We start from the raw sequence: 13,035 nt of genomic DNA on the forward strand, positions 1-13,035 counted from the left end.
GGCTCTTTTGAAAGGCCAGGTGGAAATGTCCTCTCACCTTTACCCCAGTGCCTTTTACATTCCCCTGAATTCTGCAACTTGTCCCCGTGCCAAACCTTGTAGATTTCCCTCTCCATACACAAGCCCTGCATGAAAAGTAATTCATATTCATAGAGTCAACTCTGATTAAAATAATCCCCAGGGCTTCGGCGCACTGCATCCTGAATTAAAATGCTTCAGACGTTCAAGGTTTGGGCTGCTCTGTCTCCTGGGAAGCCATTAATGGCTTATGCAGATCAGGCTATTTCCCAAATTCTGTTCTCTTGCTCTGGTAAATAAAGGAAGAAATTCAGTTGAGAAACATCTGGGAAGCTTTAAAAGCTGGGAAAGAGTCTCATCTGGATGGGGTAGTTTAAGGGAGATGCTGCTTAAATTTGGGGCCAAGGACCGTAGGACCTCTCCAGGCCATATCCAGTACTTGAGTTTTATAAGATTGAACGTCTCACCGACAGTGCCCTTGGGGAGGTTCCATTGTGGCTCAGCAGTAACGAAACCGACAAGTGTCCATGGGGATATGGGTTCGATCCCTGGCTTTGATCAGTGAGTTAAGGATCTAGTGTTGCTGTGAGCTGCGGTGTAAGTCGAAGACTCGGCTCGGGTCCTGTGTTGCTGTGGCTGTGGTGTAGGTCAGCAGCTGCAGCTCTGATTTGACCCCTAGCCTGGGAACTTCCATATGCTGCAGGTGCGGTCCCAAAAAGGAAAAAAATGAAAAAACAAACAAAAAAAACACCGTCCCCTTGGGGATAGATTTCAAAATTGGATATGATGGGAAAAAAATTCAATTAATTTTTTTTTTATTTTATTTTTTCAGTGATGTGGTGGAAAAGCCCTGAGCTGGGATTTTAAAAACGTGGCTTTTTTTTCCCCAGCTCTGTCCCTAATTAGAAGTGTGACTTTGGGAAGTCACATAAGCTTTCTGGTTCTGTTTCATTACCTGTGAATGAGGGTTCACTTGATAATACCCAGGGTCCCTTTAGTTACCTCCCCCCTTTAATCCTTTTTCTTTTCTGTCTGGCGACTCCGCTCCAAACTCTCTTCTCTCGGCCTAGTCCTCATTCCAATTAAAATCTTGATCCGGCTTCTCCTCTGGCTAGCTGTGTGACCTTAGGCAAATTATTTAAACTTTCTGGGCTCTGAAATAAAAGAGGGAGAGAGAGAGAGTGATAATAATGACTGCCGGAGTTCCCGTTGTGGTGCAGCAGAGACGAATCAACTAGGAACCGTGCGGTTGCAGGTTCAATCCCTCGCCTTGCTCAGTGGGTTGAGGATCCGGCATTGCCGTGAGCTGTGGTATAGGTTGCAGATGCGGCTTGGATCTGGGGTTGCTGTGGCTGTGGCATAGGCAGGTGGCTACAGCTCTGATTAGACTCCTAGCCTGGGAAACTCCATATGCCGCGGATGTGGCCCTAAAAATAGACAAAAAAAAAAAAGAGAAAAAACAGTGACTGCCTCATAGAGTTGTTATGAGGGCTAAATGATTAATGCATGGCAAGGCCTTGGCTCAGAGTAGTAAGTAAATAACTCTTAGCCGATAGGCATTATTTTCCAGAGACTAATTTTGTTGATTCATGAGTATAATTGCTGCACTTTATTCCTGGATCAAAAAAGGATACAGTTGGAGTCATTCTTATCAAGAGTGGTCGCTACTTATCTGAAAACAAAATAAATCTATCGGATTGTTGACCCCATTTCTCTCGCTTCATCTCACGCTCTAGGCAGGGACCCTGGTAGAGTCAGGCTGTGGGAGCTCTGTAGACACAACGTGTAAATAAAAAACGGAGAGTGAAACACATGACACTGGCTCCACGACCAAGCCCAGAAACGACGCAGATGGAGGGGCAAGAACCGGAGATGCAGGCAATTGATGTGGACAAAAGGGACACAGAGGGACAGCAGCCAGGGCGGTTTGTCCCTGCGGGGGATGGTGGCAGCCCGTGCTCTCGTTGCCATCGGGGTGGCTGAGCTCCTCGGGTGGACTTTGAAAATCGGGGCTTACGCACATAAGCATCGAAACTGAGCGAGGGAGCTGAATGAATTCAGTTTGTCCAGACAGGCTGTGAAAGCGCTGGGTAAATAGCCACGCTCCCTTAAGCCATCGAGTCAAAAAACAAAACAAAGCATTAAAACTGTCATGTTAAATCAGGATCCAGCTAATGATGGGTTTTTGCATTTCTGAGGGTGGCTGGAAAAAAGTGCCACAAATTGGCTTAAACGGCAGACTTTTCTGGTCACTGTTCTGAGGCCAGACATCCAGGATCAAGGGCATCAGAAAGCCTGATTTCCTGAGGGCTGTCTTGCCTGTCCCCTGGCTTCTGGTGGTTTTTCGGAACCTTCGGTGGGGTCCGTTCTTCGGCTTGTAGTGGCAGCACCCCGACCTCCGCCTTCATCTTCACGTGGAGCTCTTCCTGTCCGGCATCCGTGCCCAGGTTCCCCTGGATCAGGTCCCACCCTGCCCCAGTGTGACATCATCAGACTAATCACACCTGCAGCAGCTCCTTTTCCAAACAAGATCCCCTGCAGAGGTAGTGAGGGTGAGATCTTCAGCCTGTCAATTTTAAGGGGACACAATTCACCCCACGAATCCGGGGAAAACAAATGCTTTAGGAATCGTGATTTGTGACGCATTCTGATCCCCGCATCCCCCTTTGAACTTCTTGGGGCCGAACCTCTATCCTGACTCCCAGACTCACTGTCATCACGTTCAGAGGGTAGACCCAACGCCCTCATCTTTCCCAGGAGGGTCCCCTAGGCATATGGGAAATAGTTCATCATGATAATTGGCAGCATAACCACCAAGTCATCAAAGTGCAGGGCTCATACAAATTTTCTAAGGATTCTGGAAAATTATAAACATCTTCTCTAAAATTAATACATAAATGCTAGATAGTGATGATTCAAAAACTTTCCCCAAAAGCAGATGGCTTGATGATTTGGGTTCTAGGTCTAAAACTTCAAATAGGAATCTTTTTGAATGTTTAAATAGAAGACGAATACGAGAGTCAAACAAGGGGCTTCCAGTGTTGTTATAAATGGGGTGACATTTTCTTTCTGATAGGCCATCATATCACTTTGAACTGTTACTGTGATAAGAGAGCGTTACCAGGATTAAAGCTACTTGAGCCTAAACTACAATTTTTTTTGCATATTTGCTTCTATTTTGCAGACTTGAAAATTAGACTGACTTGTATCAAAATTCGTATCAAAAACTGGTTATGACACCAAACCCACAAGCATGGAATGATGAGCCTTTCTGTTGCGCCAGCGAGAACCTGGCACCGCTGAACAGACCCCAGAACTGCCTGGATGATGTGTTTGGTTGATGATGTGATCCGCGTATGTCACTTTGTAGAGCCAGAGCCCACAGATGAGCATTTATTGGGAAGCTGACACCAGAAATGGCCAAAACTGGACCAGAGCCCAACGGAAAACAGTGTAATTTCCTTCCAGGCATGTCTGTGGAAGCAATTATTTTGTCCAGTTTGAAGCAGGCCAAGTGAAGACTTGGAAAAAAGATACCTCACGATTCTGTTATAATGAAAGCTAAAGACACATCACACCTTTATCTTGTATTACTTAATTAAAAAAAAATTTTGGGGGGGGTCTTGTCTGGAATTTCCTGGGCCAGGGATTGAACCCAACCCACAGCAGCGACAACGCTGGATCCTTAATCTGCTGCACCACCAGGGAACTCCCCTTGATATTTTATTAAAACACTAAGTGTATATAATCTAGGTGTTTCTACCTCAGAAATAAAAGGCAACGTGTCTATAACATCTCATCTCCCCAAATATTTGTCCCACTTCCTCATGAGTCCAGATTTTGTGATGCACCTGTCATCCATTGATGTATTTAAAAAGTGTTTAGTGATTTTAAACAATCATTTTCCCCCCCTCTTTTTAGGGCTGCACCTGCAGCACATGGAAATTCCCAGGCTAGGGGTGGAATCAGAGCAGCAGCTGCTGGCCTCCACCACAGCCACAGCCACAGCCACAGCATGCCAGATCTGAGCCGCATCTGCAAACTACACTGCAGCTCGAGGCAATGCAGGATCCTTAACCCACTGAGGGAGGCCAGAGATCAAACCCACATCTTTGCAGAGACAACATCGTGTCCTTAACCCTCTGAGCCGCAAGGGGAACTCCAATGATACATTATATTATGTGCATAGATTCTTTTGGACAGGAAATTAAAATGGTACAATGAGGATGGATCCTGCTTGCTTCTTGCTGTCGGGGGCCTTAGCTGGGAAAACTCAAATGCTATGGTTACTCAAACACTTGGGCTGGAATCTTCTGGGGTGGTGGGTAGAAAAGCCTCTTCACTCCCACGTCTGCTTCCTTGAGTTGGGGAGATATCAGGACTGGGCTCAGGTGGGACCATGGGCAGACTGGGTCATATGGCTTGGTGGCTTGGGAGTTACTGGGCTTCTCAACATGGTGGCTCTGGGCTCTGAGAGCGAATGTTGGGGCCAACAAGGTGGACATTGGACGACCTCTTCTGGGTTAGCCTTGTGAGCCACGCATTGTCGCTTCTGCCACCTCCTGTGGGCTACAAGCAGGTCACTGAGGCCAACCCAGATTCACTGGGAAGAGAGGGCACCATCAGTCCCCAAGCTCTCAGTGAGAGGCACCTCAAAGAATGTGCAGCCATCTTTAAAATACATGCTTACAGGTTTTTTTTTTTTTAATTTTTAAAATAACTCTACTTTCTCTCTCATGTATGGCTTCTTTTTTATTTTTGAATTTTCTGTTTTTTAATTTTTTAAATTAAAGTATAGTTGATTCACAATGTTGTGCTATTGCTTCTTTATCAGTGGATAAAACAGGCAAATGCTGAGACCACTGTGCTTCACTGGGGTGATGCCACAATAGATGCCCTGTGCAATCATTCTATATATATATATATTTTAATTTAGGGCCACACCCGTGGCATAGGGAAATGCCCAGGTTAGGGGTGGAATCTGAGCTGCACCTGCCGGCCTGCACCACAGCCACAGCAATGCCATATCCGAGCTGGGTCTGTGACCTACACCACAGCTCATGGCAACTGATCTTTAACCCACTGAGCAAGGCTAGGGATCAAACTGGCGTCCTCACAGATACTAATTGGGTTCATTACCATTGAGCCACAATGGGAACTTCTGCACAATCATTCTTAAATTACCCAGATAGTGTTTTTGGAGAGGATGACAACTGGGAGTGGCCAGGGTGACAGGAGCAGGTAGAAGAATCAATTCAATAAATCATGATTTTCCCCAAGGATGCTTCTCCCTCTCCAAGCTAATAAACAAAATATTTTCCTGAAGGTTCTTTTTCAATCTTCAAACATGATGAGTAAGAACATTCTATGAGCAAAGCGATTTTTGTACAGGAGTTGAGGCTTCAAGTACAGCGAAATGAATATTTGTCTGTAGCGATTGCGTGGTAACTATCGCATATGTTTAAATGTTTCCTGAATTTTCCATTTTCTTTGCTGAACACTTTCACAACGTTCCATATTTTCTTGATGTTTGTATTCCTCTTTTCTTTGAAAAACAAAGTCCAAACCTTCTATAATGAATTTTAATGAGTTTCTTAGCAAGTAAAAGTAGATACAAAAACACACTCACGCAATACACAAATTCTTCTCTTTCTAGGCTGAGAAAGAGCAATGTCAGTTATGACTTATAATCAACTGATTTTTGAGAGGGTTCTCAGTTTTTTTATCAGTCTACTTGTAAGGGAGTAGCTTCTGAATTAGCTGCTGGAATAAAACTTTTTTTTTTTTTACCATTTTTGAGTTTATTTTGAAATATAGGTTTATTTTCCAAGAGAATTTGATCATTTTGAATGTAAAAATCCCATGCTTCTTATGCATTTAAATTGAATTCTTATTACTGTCAGTTAAATTAAAAGCGCTATCATTTCACAAGGCAGAAGGAGAAATTTAGGTGAAAAAAAAAAAGCAAAAACAAAGAACAAACTGTTTTGACTGTAAATTAGATATTTGTTTTTTTTAAGTGCCTGAAGGTTGTTTTTAAAACCAGACACATGTAATTAATCTACATTTTTTTCTCCAATTAAAAAAGGCAATTAAAAAAAAAAACACTTTGAGTGTATGATGAAGATAATACCATGTGGTTATAAAAGGCAGAAGGGATGAAAAAGCTCCTCAAGAAGGTAAGAAGAGGCATTCCTGTTGTGGCGCAGCGGAAATGAATCCAACTAGGAACCGTGAGGTTGCAGGTTCAATCCCTGGCCTTGCTCAGTGGGTTAAGGATCCCGCGTTGCCTTGAGCTGTGGTGTGGATCACAGATGCGGCTCGGATCTGGCATTGCTGTGGCTGTGGTGTAGGCTGGCAGCTACAGCTCTGATTTGAACCCTAGCCTGGGAACCTCAATATGCCGCAGGCGCAGCCCTAAAAAGACAAAAAAAGAAAGAAAGAAAGAAAGAAAGAAAGAAAGAAAGAAAGAAAGAAAGAAAGAAAGAAAGAAAGAAAGAAAGAAAGGAAGGAAGGAAGGAAGGAAGGAAAGAAAGAAAGGAAGAAAGAAAGAAATGTAGAGAACCATCCTCCATGTCTTTTTTTTTTAATATTGTTTTATTAAGGTACAGTTGATTTACAATGTGTCAATTTCTGCTGTACAGCAAAGTGACCCATTCATAGGTATATATACATTCTTTTCCTCATCCTGTCTTCCATCATTTTCTATCCCAAGAGATTGGCTAGAGTTCCCTGTGCTGTACAGGAGGACCTCATTGCTTATCTGCCCTAAATGTGATAGTTTGCATCTACTAACCCCAAACTCCCCATCCAGGGCTTTTCAATGGTTTGAAAAAATGTCTATAAGATTAATTCTGGACAAAGTCAGATGCTATGGAGGAGGGAACTACAGACTACTGGGATTTCTGTTCTGAGGGAGTGTATTACTTCATCAGGTTTCATGAGAGAAAAAAAAATGCAGCCCAAAGCAGCAGCACAAAGTAAGTTGGGTCTGCTCTCAGTGTCCCCACTGTCCACCTTGCAATGCCCATCCACCAGCCCCATCCAGAGCTGGAAATTTCCCCTGTACTCACTCCCTGACTCCCAGCTGCCAGGTGATGTCTTTCTTCATCCCCTACACCCAACAGACCCCATCTCAGGCATTTAAATGGATTTTTTTTTTTTTTTTTGGCAGCAAGTTCTTACTTTATAAAAATAAATGTAGGAATTGTATCTATTTTTATAAACAATTTTTAAAATGTATCATTGTTATCATAGTAACAACAATAACAATAAACATTTACCGAGTACTCACCCCTGGGCAGATGTATGTTGTGATTTGTATCATTTCATTTGCAGAAAATTTAGAACATACGTATGTTGTAAAAAGACCATTGAAGGAGTTCCCTCCCTGGCACAGTGGGTTAAGCATCTGCCTACAGCAGCTCAGGTGGCTGCGAAGCCGCCCAGCACACAGGGTTAAAGGAGCCAGCCTTGCTGCAGTTGCATCAGTTGCAGGTGTGGCTCGGATTTAGTCCCTGACCTGGGAATACTTCCATATGCCATGCGTACAGCCATAAAATTAACATAAAATAAAATAAAATAAGATAAAATAAAATAAAATAAAATAAAATAAAATAAAAGACCATTGAAATTATTCATAGCTGCATCACCTAGAGAAAACCTCTGTCTTTTTTTCCTCTTTGCAGTGGTATAAAATAAGGAAATCATACTTTGCATTGTTTTATAAACCACCTTTTTCTCTTCCCACATTGCGAGTGCCTCTTTGTTACACAATAATCCTTCTTTAACATTATTCTCCATTACATGGAAGTAGCCTGATTTATTTTACCAGGACCCTGTTGGCAGACACTTAGGTGGTTCTTAGTTTTTGGCTGTGACTGGCAGAGCCACAGTAAACATTCCTAGAGTTAGATTCTTTCATACAACAATGATTTAATCACTAAGCTTCCTTAGTTTTACCAAGTGAGAACAGTCCGAGAAAACATTAAAAAATTCCTTTTGGAGGAATGCTTTTCTATAACAAAGATCCCAAGCCCTAAAAAGAATGGAAGGAGTTTAATCATTAGCCTCGGAGTAAAGAGCGTTTGTTGGCTTGTTTTATTGGCAGTACGGAGATCCCAGTATCCCAGACAGACCCATCAAAACCAATCTATTCCGACTCCTCGTAAGGTCAGCCTTGGCAGGAAAAATACATCTTTGGAAGAAAGTGCATTTGAGAAATGCCGTGATCTGGAAGAGGCAATGCAGAATTTAAGCTGTCTTCCCTTCTTTGGCAATAAAGTCACATTCTAGCTGCTGCCATCATTTAAATCACACCTGATCGTTCTTCTCCATCCAATCTGTGAACATCTGTCAGGATGTTCCTCTTTACACACTTGAGGATGTTATGTCATGTCTGACTATATACCCACATGTTTAATATTTAAAATGAAAATCCCATACTTAGGTCAAAAATTCTTAAATCCTTCTGGACCAAACAGAACATATTTATCTGATTATCATAATGGTGAAATGAGGTTCCGTTTGCAGAAATGTTCATGAACACAGTCAAATGAGTTTGGATTTTTTTTTTCCCTGTTTGTATCTTCTAATGAAGGATGTTCGTAGAGCAGAAGGCAGATTTGGCAAATACACATTAATATTCTTCCATCAGAAACTGAATACATTTTAGGGGGTGCTCCAAGATTTATGGGTTTTCAGAAATTGACACCCACAGTCCATCATTCTCTGGATCACTGTCCGATTCCTGTTTCTGTTGATGCGGTAATGGTGGTGTCATCTTATGGCTGGTGGTATTTCACAATTGGCAAACCCCTGCAGCCTATAAGTGCCTCCGAAAGGTCATTAACTGGAAAAACCTACAAACCCAAACTTGGCTAATATTTGAATTCCCCAAGGAATTTTTCTGTCAGTAAAACTGCAGAGACACTTGGACAATAGGCCAGATTTGAGTTCAAAAACAGCAGTATTTCCTTGTTTTTGGCTTCACTGCTTCTTTTTATAGTCCATAAAAAATATTGAATAACACGACAATTTAAAAAAAAAACCTACATAAATAGTGTTCTTTGAGAAGCTGTAATACCATCTCCCCTGAAAAGTCTTTAAAAATGCAACAATGGTGTTCTCTCTGACTTAAGAAACTATTCTTAATTGAAAAATCAGTAGCATGTATTTTTTAAGTGCTTTGAAAATGTATTTTTTCATCTACATAGTAGGGGTAAGTGTATTTATGAATGAAGTATTCACTTGCATCTAAAATAATTCAGTAGGAGCTCCTGATGTGGCGCAGTGGAAACGAATTCTGACCAGGAACCATGAGGTTGTGGGTTCGATCCCTGGCCTCACTAAGTGGTCTGAGGGTCCACATCCATGGCATATATAAGTTCCCAGGCTAGGGGTCGAATTGGAGCAGTAGCTGCCGGCCTACACCACAGCCACAGCAACATCAGATCTGAGCTGCGTCTGCAACACATCTCATGGCAACGCCAGATCCTTAACCCACTGAGAGAGGCCAGGGATCAAACCCGAGTCCTCACGGTTCTTAGTTGCAATTGTTTCCACTGTGCCATGACGGGAACTTCCTTCGGGTTTTGTGTGTGTGTGTGTGTAATTCCTTATAAATTTTTAGGATGTAAAATATTTCATTTTATAGAAGATATTTTTTTCAAACACTAAAATCTAAACTCTTAATTCACTCCATAAGCATTTTGGATCTTTTATATTATTTGGCCTTTGCTGTGAAAAAAACAATAAATTCTTAGTGATGTGTTTATTTCCTGCTCATGTGTCTTTCCATCCACTGGAGCCCAGTTGATTTAGGATGGACTTGGCCAATCTTGGCTTTAGGCTGTGAGCTGCGTCCAGGTGGGCCCCATGTTTCTCATCATTCTAGTATCAGCTGCTACCGAGTTAAATTTTTCTCATAGCAGGAAGGCAAGGATGGTTGGAGCCTCTACCTATCTTTGGTCACTAAAATTCCATCAGCTAAAGCAAGTCTTATGGTCAAAACCAAAGTCAAGGGGGAGGAAAATACTCTTCATACACCATGTGGTCCAAGCAAGTGACAGAGCCACGCAAACATTGGTATGGCAGGGTAGTAGCTAAAGGCAGAGGATGGAGTGGATATTTGCTAGACAATCAATATTCCAATCTCTCTCAGTCCTATGCATGCACTGTGCTTTGTGCTGGGAATACAATGGTGAAGATAACTGCCGTCACGGAGCTTCCATTTTAGAGGGCGGAGTAGACAGTCCATAAATAAACACCAAGTTAGGTGGTGCTCCCTCTCAAGGAAATGGGAATCCTCATTTAAGAGGTGGAGAGGACAGTCTTCTTAGGATAAGATCAGAATGGGTTGAGAGTTGAGCGCCATCTGTTGAAAGAGTTTTCCAGCCAGAGGAAATAGCCCTGAAAAAGGCCCTGGGGAAGTACCCAGCTCGCATCTGTAAGAAACATCAAGCCATGTCTAGAGTAGAGTAAGTGCATAGAAAGTCCTACATGACACAAGAGAGGCTTTCAATCTGATTCTGGGCGAGATGGGAAAGTAACAGAGGGTTGGGAGCAGGTGAATTATGAGCGGCGAGAAGAATAGAACTTGGGGATCTGCTCAAGAATTTCTAGCTCTACTTTGCTGGCTCTTTGGGGATGTAGAGGCATTATGCTAAAACAAGCTTTTTTTATATATACAAATCCTCTCATTAATCTCTAAAATCCAGGCAAAACAGTATTTTGCTATAAAGTAATTCTCATTGACTGTCCGAGTTTCATTTTCACAAAACAATCAGATTCATTGTTTACAGACTTTTTTTTTTTTTTGTCTTTTTGTCTCTTTAGGGCCACACCTGTGGCATATGCAGATTCCCAGGCTAGGGGTTGAATCAGAGCTGTAGCCACCGGCTTAGCCACAGCCATAGCGACGCATGATCTGAGCTGCATCTACGACCTACACCACAGCTCACAGCAATGCCGGATCCTTAACCCACTGAGCAAGACTGAGGATTGAACCCTCATCCTCATGGATGCTAGTCGGGTTCGTTAACCACTGAGCCATGACAGGAACTCCTACAGATTTTTTTTTTTAACTCTGTAATCTGAGAAATGGATCTAAATGCTACACTGGCTTCATTTTTAGGAATTTGGGGGAATATTCAGCAACCAGCTGTCCTAGGCAAATGACTGCACAGAACTCACCTCTGATCTTTGTAAACAGCTATATAATCAGCCAGGAGGCCCTCCCAGTTAAGGGGCACAGTGGTAGAGGCTTTAGGACAAAAATGAGCTTCAAAAGTCCTTGAATTTAAAAAAAACATGGAGGAGTCCCTGTCCTGGCTCAGCAGAAGCCAATCTGACTAGTATCTATGAGGACGCAGGTTCTACCCCTGGCCTGGCTCAGTGGGTTAAGGATTCGTTGTTGCCTCGACCTGTGGTATAGGTTGCAGATGTGGCTCGGATCTGGTGTTGCTGTGGCTGTGGTGTAAGCCTGAGGCTACAGCTCTGATTTGACCCCTAGCCTGGAAACCTCCATATGCTACAGGTGTGGCCCTAAAAAATACAAAATAAATTAATTAATTAATTGAACACACACACACACACACACACACACGGAGTAGGGACTTTCCTTAACAGCCGTGCCCATGATTCTGTTTCCAAGCCTGCTCCACCATGGTCCTGCTTTGCTTCTTCACCATTTAAAAGGATATTTAATCATCTTTTACCAAATTTGCTTCCCACAGCCAGGAGATTTCATGGATAGGAAATAATAAATTCCTAGCAACACAGAGTCCTAACAGATGGTATTAAACGGGTTTAAAAATATTTCAAAACCTGCCCTAATTTCCATTCCCCAAATGTCTCTCCCTCTCAGCTTTTAAAAAATTTTTATAATAGCTGTTTCCTTCATTGTCTCCAGTCGTCCCATTTTGGTTGTAATTTCTGCTCCCTTATGCTCTAAGATTGTATCCAAATTACCCAGTAAACATGGGCAACTCCAAAAAAGAAAACTCGCAGCCTTTTGAAACATTCTCATTCATTTTATTGGTCGAATATTCCATTGAAAACAAATAAAAGTGACATTCTTTTTTAATGCATATTTCTCAGTAGAAGAGAAAATGCCTGTATCAGACTTGTGATGAAAAGAATAAAAACCCACCTCATTTAAAGAGAGAATTTGTTCTTGTCTGGGATACCAAGTAAATTTATAACTTATTATCACCCAGAAGGGAAATTATATAGCCTTATAAGCATCTGTACCATTATGGGGATTCTCCCAAGAACATCCCATAATGCAGCAGAAATAGTTTTGATCCATTAATCTTAATTCCACCCTTGTGGTACCTCAGAGCTCTTTTATCTCATCATAAAGACACAATTAAAAAAATATATAATTTTAAACATATATATATGTATACACTTTAAAACATGTATATATAAATGTAAAATTTTTATAAAACCCCTTTGCTTCACTGTCTCCTTTGAGCCTAACAACAGCCCTCTGATGATGGATGGGCCCATGTTTTGTTCCCATATTCTGGATGAGGCAACTGAGGCCAAGAACAGTTATCAGGTGACTTGCCCACGGTCACACATCTGAAATTAACAGCAGAAGCTCTGAAGTCTAACAAGCCTTCTCTTTCTTTCTTTTTTTTTTTTTATAATAACATTTGTTTCCTTTGGGATGGCAAGTTAATATATATTTGTAGTAAAAGAGTTCCAGCAGTATGGAGACGTATACGGAAGAAATTAAAAGCTTTGCATAGTTCCACCACCCAGGGAAAAGGGTTAACCTATTGGCTGTTGAAGCATCTATCTATTCCTAGTTATCACAAGCTTGGAAATCATCCTTTATGTACTGATGTGTAACTTGTCTTTCTCACTTAATGGCTATTTAGCAATCTATCAAAATGATTGCACCATAATTAATTTATCCAATCCTTTTTAGTGAGTTGTCTCTGATTTTTTTTTCCCCTGGGAGGAACATCCTTGATGTAAATCGGGACAGGATGGCCAGGGAGTTGA

The sequence above is a fragment of the Sus scrofa genome, chromosome 10 (genome assembly GCF_054392235.1).
Source record: "Sus scrofa isolate SSC_HxYL_T2T_F1_AM1 chromosome 10, Sscrofa_HxYL_maternal_Yorkshire_Landrace_v2.0, whole genome shotgun sequence".
Taxonomy (NCBI): Eukaryota; Metazoa; Chordata; class Mammalia; order Artiodactyla; family Suidae; genus Sus; species Sus scrofa.